The 8,470-nt window shown below is 39.1% G+C and overlaps 1 protein-coding gene and 1 pseudogene across 7 annotated transcripts in view; one reads left to right on the forward strand and one right to left on the reverse strand.

Annotated features, from left to right (window-relative positions):
• LNX2 (ligand of numb-protein X 2) overlaps nt 1–8,470 on the reverse strand; it is an 81,156-nt gene that overhangs the window by 23,986 nt on the left and 48,700 nt on the right. The window lies entirely within an intron of this gene.
• On the forward strand, nt 2,250–3,088 carry LOC145720728 (RAD51-associated protein 1-like; annotated as a pseudogene).

The raw sequence follows: 8,470 nt of genomic DNA on the forward strand, positions 1-8,470 counted from the left end.
TGCTTGTGTTCCCTCTCTCGCTGTCTCACTCTCTGTCAAATAAATAAATAAAAATCTTTAAAAAAAAAAAAAAAAAGAAAGAAAGAAAGGGGACAACTGATGTTTCCTTCTGCATTGCTGTGCAGCACTCCAGGAAATGTTCCTGCAAGGACCTGACGAGTATCTTGGAAAATTGTATCTCTGAGAAAAATGATTTTTGTCAAGTAAGCAGATTTAATGAGAAATGCATTTTTAAAATATTTCATTCAATAAAAAAATGGTGACAAAAACTGGATCATAAAAAAATATTTGAGACTAAAAATATAGGTAAAGATTCAATTCCCCAAATGCATATCACACACTGGTATCCACATGGGTAACAGCTAGTCTTTGATAGGGAAATGGACTAGGAACAGGAAGCGGGGAGGAAACACAAGCAGAATGTGCACAGCTGGGAAAGAGCCTAGCTAACATCTTATGCAAGAATAAATTTAAAAAGGGAAACCTGAAGTTGTCAGAGAAAGGTAAAGAAACAGGTGTACTTCCATCCCAGTGGGACAGCAAACTGCTAAGAGGGACTAAATAAAGGTATTTAATTGATATCACGTAGAAATATGGAAGAATGTACTCATCCAGCACTCGAGGAAGGTTACAGAGAGCTGTGCAACACCCACCTTTAAACAGATGGGCTAGCTGCTCAGAGACAGAACAACTAGCCAGGAGGAGACCATGACAGAAAGACTTCAAACTAAAAAAGGGAGGCTACAAAAAGAGTGTCTACAAAGTGTCTACAAAGAAAAAGTGGCCAGTAGTGTAAATGCCACAGAAGAGGCCAATAAGGTAAGGAGCAAAGAGCGTTTCTCTGATTTGGCGGTTAAAAGGTCATGGTAACCTTAGAGAGAACACTTTCGGGGATGAGCGCAGAAGCCCAGACTACAGTACAAGCATTTCTGTTCACAGAGTGTATGCCTTCTATAAAAACTGCACACTAAAACTTACCGGGCTTGAGGGAAAACGAGGATTGGGACAGATGATTCAAAACCTGGGCATCTAGGGAATGGCTGCTAATGGGTATGGGCTTTCTCTTTGAAAATGTTCTAAAAATTCGGTGATGATGGCTGCATGCTTCAGTGAATATACTAAAAGCCATTGACTTGCACATTTTTTTTTTTTTATTTATTCATGAAAGTCAGAGAGAGAGAGAGAGGCAGAGGCAGAGGGAGAGAAGCAGGCTCCCCGTCTAGCAGGGAGCCCGATGCGGGACTCGATCCCAGGACCCTGGGATCATGACCTGAGCCAAAGGCAGACGCCTAACCATCTGAGCCACCCAGGCGCCCCTGACTTGCACATCTTAAAAATAGGTAAATTTTCCGGTAGGTGAAATATACCTCAAAAGAACTATTTTTTAAAAGACTGTTAGGGAATGAGTAAATCAGAGCAGGCCTGGAGCCACAGACAGCTCAAAGCCATCGTTCCTCCAGTCTATAAACACTTGGAAGTGAAAGAGAAAGGAAGAATCATTTTTTGAGTGTCTAATCTGTGCCAGCCACTGTGGAAAGACCTCTATCTACCATATTTCATTGAATCCTCACAACCACTCTGTTATCCCTATTTGATAGATGGGAAACTTGACACTTGACTAATAAGGCAACATCACACAGCTGTTAAGTTGCAGAGTCAAAATCCAAACAAACTCAGATCTGATACCAAAGACATCTGCTCTTTCCACTACATCATGCTAAATTCATTCTTTGTTTTCTTAAAGATTATTTATTTATTTGAGAGAGAGAGAGAGAGAGAGCAGGGGAGAGGCAGAGAGAGCAGGGAAGGGGCAGAGAGAGAGGGAGAGAGAAACTTTAGCAGACTTCTGTGCTGAGCGTGGAGCCTGATGCGGGGTTTGATCCCAGGACCCTGAGATCATGATCTGAGCCGAAACCAAGAGTTGGAAACTTAATTGACTGAGCCACCCAGGCACCCCTTTGCTAAATTCATTCTTATGGAGTTCTTTTTCTAGGCCAAAGTGAATTTGTTCCACAAAGTGGTGTCCAGAAGCACAATCAGAGAGTATGAGAATGAGAAAGTCCTGAGTGAAAATTAAAAAGCAAACAAAAATCACAAACAACAAAACTGATGCATCCTTTTAAATGGAGCATTTAATAAAAACACCACAAACCGCAACTGGCATCAGGGGTTAACTTGGCTTATTCAAGCAGGTAGGTCAATGTAGCAGGAGGCTAGTATAGAAAATATTAACAATGAATAGAACCAGGATGGCTGGTAATCACTGGAGGACTGGTGGCAGGGGGCACAGAGCTCCGGTGTCTGGTTGTGGGTGGGAACTGAAACCGCACTGCTGCCAACAAGACCTTGAAAGCTGCACGTTACCAGTCTTGAAGGGGGCCACACTGCGGCCCGCGAGCCGTAACAAACCAGTCAATTACTCGTAGTTTGAGGACTCTGACAGCAGTGACGATTTTGTTTCTGCAACTGCACCTTGAAATAAGAAGCCCAGAACAACACCAGAGGAGTTAAGAACTAGAAACACCAAAACCTAACACCGAAGAGTCTCCAGAAAGAAGACATTCCATTACCAGAGAAAACCCCTAGAGAAGGATGGCTTTGGATGAAAAGCTCTGCCAGAGAGACGTGGAGTCATACTGGATCTATCAGTGAAGCAACTCCAACAGTCACCGTGCATGTGGAGGAAGCTCAAGATAAAAGCAAAGGAAAATGGGCAACAGTGAACAGAACAATGAAGACGTCTCCCCATATCTCCAACTGCTGTGTAACCAGTGATTATTTAGATCTGGGTGAGATTCCAGAGGAAGGGGATTTTCACGGTGTTCCCGGAAAAGAAAAGCAGCAGTGCATGCCAGGGTACGACAGAGGAAGACCCACAGTGGCGGGGGCAGGGCGAATGACTCTGAACTAGACTCTGCAGCCGGTGAAGAGTCTGAGGGCGATTCTGATTTTAGTGAGAGTGAAGACATGATGTAGATTTCCCTATGAGAAAGAGTAAAGTTAAAGAAATTAAGAAGAAGTGAAGATAAAATCCCCAGTTGAAAAAAAAAAAAAAAAAAGAAAGCTAAGTCCAAGGGTAGTACGTTGAAGGCCCGTAGGAAACCATCACAAATAGTCTGTCAGCAGGAAGCAGAAAACCCAGGTGGGTCCCACCGGTGGTGTGCAGAAGTAGCAACAACAGCAGGAGCCCAGGTGCAGGAGTGCCTGCTAAGGCTCCAGATCAGTCCCCACCTTGGCTTGTACAGATTAGCAGCAGTTAAACCTCTGCATCCAAAGGCAGCCAGGAGCTGAGTGTGGTAGTAAAGAAATGTTTCATTAAGAGAATCAGTTTTACAAGTGTTTATACTTGATGTGTGTTTCTGTTTACGGAGGGTATCTAAAATAAAGGAATCCTTTAACGTCATATAAATGATCTCTGCCCGTTCTGTGATAATGTTCTCTGAAGCTATTCAATACTTTGATAAGAGACTTGTTTACAAGAATTATACTGTAATATCATTTCCTTCTGAAGAACATATTCTATTTTTCTTATGATTGGTAAGTCACTGTCATTAAGTGGTTGTCAGTTTGACATGGAAGAAGTCCACATTACATGATGTTCTTTTCTAGTAACATGAAGTTCCTTTCTAGCTTGGTCTAATTTATGGTACCTTAACTTGAACTGTTTAGAGTTTATCTAGGAAAAAGGAAACATTCCCATTTTTTTCCAGGGGACACTTCTGAAATCTTACTGAAGTTACATTGCCAATTTTGTTGCAAAGGTGTTTCATATTTTAGCCACACATTTTTATAGAAAAAATTCAGAATTATTTTACACATTAAAATGGCTGCTCTAAATGGCATGTGTCTCCTACTTAGAAGTGAAGGTTTACTGTATAACAAATAGAATGTAATGACATTTTATAAAGCTCTCATTGTCAAAACCTTTAATAAAAGCGAAAAGGTTTTGATACACTCTTTTCCTTGATACCATTGTATCCATGTCTGTTATATGATTAAATGAAAGCTTTGGGGGAAAGAAAGGAATAAAAATAGAAAAGAAATGCATGCAACATCTAATTAGATCAGAGTAAGCATGTGCTGACACAATGCAGGCGGAAGGGGAGCTCTGAGACAGTGGGACCTGTCCTACAAAAAAACACAAAGGACACTGTGACCTGCCATGGGCTGAGGGCCACACCGCCCTATGGAGGTATCTCTATATGCTGGTGTGTCTTTTAACTGTCTTAAATAAAACCAAAAGGCTCTTACAGCAAGCAGAGCCAACCTTTCCTTTCCTTTCCTGCTGAAGGTTTTATACCTCTATTCCCACTATCCTGGCTCTCTTTAGGAAGAAAATTACATTGAACTAACTTGATTTAAGATATAGTAGCATCCAATTAACAGAAAGAAAGAAAAAGATATAGTAGCATCATTTCCTGATATAACAATGATTCTAGGAAACATGCAGTGTAACAGAACACACGAGTATCATTAGTATTGGTGGTGGTGTGGGTGGTGTGGGTGGTGGCAGCAGAATTAAAAAAAAAATGATTTACAGTAAGTACCAGCACAATGCCCAGGTACTTAATGAAACTCAAAGAACATGAGCATCTTAAAACCAAGAAAAATGATAAAAATTGTTACGAATTAAAATATTCAAAAATCAATTCAAGTACTATCAGTGACAATGGTAGATTAAGAATGTCTGTGGAGCTAGAGTGTATTATGCTAAGCGAAATAAGTCAGTCAGAGAAGGATAAATACTGTATGATTTCACTCATGTGGACTTTAAGAACAAAACAGATGAATATAGGGGAAGGGAAAAAGAGAGAAGGAGGCAAACCATAGGAGACGTTAACAACAGAGAACAAACTGAGGGCTGATGGAGAGAGGTGAGCAGGGGGGATGGGTTAAATGGGTGATGGGGATTAAGGAAGGCACTTGTTGTGTTGAGCACTGGATGTTATATGTAAGTGATGAATCACTAAATTGTACTCCTGAAACCATTATTACACTATAGGCTAATTAACTAGAATTTAAATAAAAAAATTAAAAATAAATAGGTGATGGGTATTAAAGAGGGCACTTGTGATAAGCACAGGGTGCTGTACTGAAGTGCTGAATCACTATATTGTACACCTGACACTAAAATTATACTGTATGTTAACTATCTAGAATTTAAATAAAAATGCACAAAAAAGAATGTCTGAAAATCCTCTCCTCCATAAAGCAATGAGAACTCTGGCAAAATTCACTGGAACCAACTATTTCTGAGCTCTGGAAATTAGTCAAAGTTCTGTAGCAATCTGGAGTGCATTTATTCAAAGAAAATGGTGGAATCTCAGTAGGAACAGTATGCCCAGAGAGCTTATTAAAAATGTCTAGCGTTCAATACAAAAGTAACATGCAAAGAAACAAGGAAGTATGGCCCATATATAGGAAAAAAATAGCAGAAACCATCCCTGTGGAAGCCTAGACATTGGCCTTAGCAGACAATGCCTTAAATCAGGCATTACAAATATGTTCAAAGAACAGACAAAATCTTTCCTAAAGAAGTAAAGGAAAACATAAGAGTGATGTCTCACCAAATAAAAATGTCAACAAAAAAATTTAAGTTATAGTAAAGAACCAAATAGAAATTCTTGAGTTTAAAAGTATAATAAATAAAATGAATTCACAGCAGATTTGAACAGGCAGAAGAAAGAATCCATGAATTTGAAGATAGGTCAATTGAGATTATCCAGTCTGAGGAACAGAAAGAAAAACAATGAAAAAAAAAAAAAAAGGACAGAACCTCAAGGACCTCTGAGATACTATCAAGAGTATTACTAGTAGTATGCAGAATTGGAGTCCCACAAAAAGTCAGAGAGAAGAGGGCAGAAACAATATTTGAAGACATAATGACCAAAATCTTGCTGAAGTTGATGAATCTTGAAAGCAGCAAGAGAAAAGTACCTCATATCACATACATCTGATCCTCAAAAAGACTGACAACTGATTTCTCTTCAGAAACCATGGATGCTAGGAGGCTATAGATAACACAAAGTGCTAAAACAAACACTGTCCACCAAGAAGCCTATGTCTAGAAAAACCATCCTTCAAAAACAGGAGAAATGAAGACAGTCCCAGATGAAGACTTTGTTGCTATCAGACCTGCCCTACAAAAAAACACGAAAGGAAGTCTTCCAGGCTGCTATGGAAGGAACTTAGTACCTCATACCCACACAAAGAACTGAAGAGCACTGATAAGGGTAACTACATAAACATAAAAGCATAAAAGTAGTTTTTGGTTCATAACTACTTTTTTGTCCTATCTGATTTAAAAGACAACTGCACAAAGAAATAATTATAATTGTTTTGATGGGCAAATGATGCATAAAGATGTAATTTGTACAACAATAACAGCACAAAAAATGGGGAAGGAACAGAGCTATCTATGAGCTGAGTTTTTATACTCTAGTGAAATTAAGTTTGTATTAATCTGAACTAGACTGTTATAAATTAAGATGTTAATTATAATCCCCGGGACAACCACTAAGAAAACAATTAAAAAATATATATATATGAACAGAAATGACAAAGGAATTAAAAGGGAATACTAGAAAATACACATTAACACAAAAGAAGTAACAGAAAAACAGAGAAACAAAAAAAATGACAGAATAGCAAAATGGCAGACATAAATCCTGCCTGATCAGTAATTACACCAAATACAAATAAATACTCCAATTTTACAGTGATGAAAGGTTCGATCTATCAAGAAGCTGTTAACAATTATAAACATAACTAACAACAGACCCTCAAAGTCCATGAAGGAAAAAATGACAGAATTAAAGGAGAAATAGACAATTCAACAATAGTTTAGGACTTCAATACCACACTTAGAATAATGAATTGAACAAACCGACAAGAACAGGAAAAGAGAGACTTTAGTAACACTACAAATCAACCAGACCCAATGGACATCTGTAGAATAGTCCACCCATCAATAGCAGAAAACACATTCTTCTTCAGCATACATGGAGCATTTTCCAAGGGTAGACCATGTGCTAGGTCATAAAAAAAGCCTCAATTAAATTTAAAGGACTGAATTACACACAGCATGTTCTCTAATCACAATTAATTAAAAATGGATCAAAGACTATAAAAGTCTTAGAAGAAAACAGGTGTAAGTCTTTGTGACCTTGGATTAGGCAGTGATTTCTTGGCCATGACACCAAAAGCATAAGCAAACAAAGAAAACACAGAGAAACTGGACTTCATAAGATTAAACCCGTCTGTCCTTCAAAGGGCATAGGAAAGTGAAAGGACAATCAACAGAACAAGAGAAAATATTTGCAAATCATATATTTAATAAAGCTCTAGTATCCAAAATATATACAGGATGCTTACAACTTACAAAAACAAACAACCCATTATAAAAATGGACTACTGAAGGGGCGCCTGGGTGGCTCAGTCGTTAAGCGTCTGCCTTCGGCTCAGGTCATGATCTCAGGGTCCTGGGATCGAGCCCCGCATGAGGCTCCCTGATTGGCGGGAAGCCTGCTTCTCCCTCTCCCACACCCTCTGCTTGTGTTCCCTCTCTCACTGTGTCTCTGTCAAATAAATAAATAAATCTTTAAAAAAAAAAAAATGGACTACTGATGCTGAGCATTCATTCACATGCTTATTGTCCATTTAAATAATCTTCTTTGGAGAAATATCTATTCAAATTCTTTGCCCATTTAAAATTGTGGATTACTTGCTTTTTTGTTAGAGTTGTAAAAATTCTTTTTATATTCTGAATACTCTCATCAGGTATATGATTTGCAAATATATATCTGCTTTTTACATTATACATAAGAAAAGTATACTGGTAAGAATGTTCCAAACACAAACCCAAGCCAAAGGCAGATGCTTAACCGACTGAGCCACCCAGGTGCCCCTGAAATTCTATGAATTTTAATGAAACTTATCAATTTCTATCAGATGAGTGAGACTGTGTGCAGAGATGGCACAGTCAGAATAATCATATTCTGTGACTCATGGTACCACTCAGTAGCCTGTGTTGGTTTTAAAACATGGCTGCAAATGTTTGACCCCCTCCCATTACAAAGTGAAGCCCAGGTTCCCTCTCCCATTGAATCTGAGTGGATTGCTTCAAACACAGTGACATAAGGGATGCTATGTGACTTCAAGGCTAGTTCATACAAAGCCATGCAGCTTCTGCCTTATTCACTGGAACACTGAATGCCACGTAAAAACTTTAAGTACCCTGAGGCTGCCATGCTGGAAAGGCCACCTGCAGGCTCTCCTAGCTGAGCCGGTGCCTCTGGTTATCCCCATCAGGGTGCCAGACATGTGAATGAAGAAGCCATCTCAGAAGTAGATTCTCCAGTTCCAAATGCTGTAGTCCCTGGCTTTCAGTTCTTCCCTACTGTGGCCCAGATAACACATAACAGGGACAAGTCATCCCTGCTGTGCCCTGAATTCTTTTTTTTTTTTTTTT

Source organism: Leptonychotes weddellii, chromosome 3, assembly GCF_054177405.1.
Source record: "Leptonychotes weddellii isolate Sample4059 chromosome 3, ASM5417740v2, whole genome shotgun sequence".
NCBI lineage: Eukaryota > Metazoa > Chordata > Mammalia > Carnivora > Phocidae > Leptonychotes > Leptonychotes weddellii.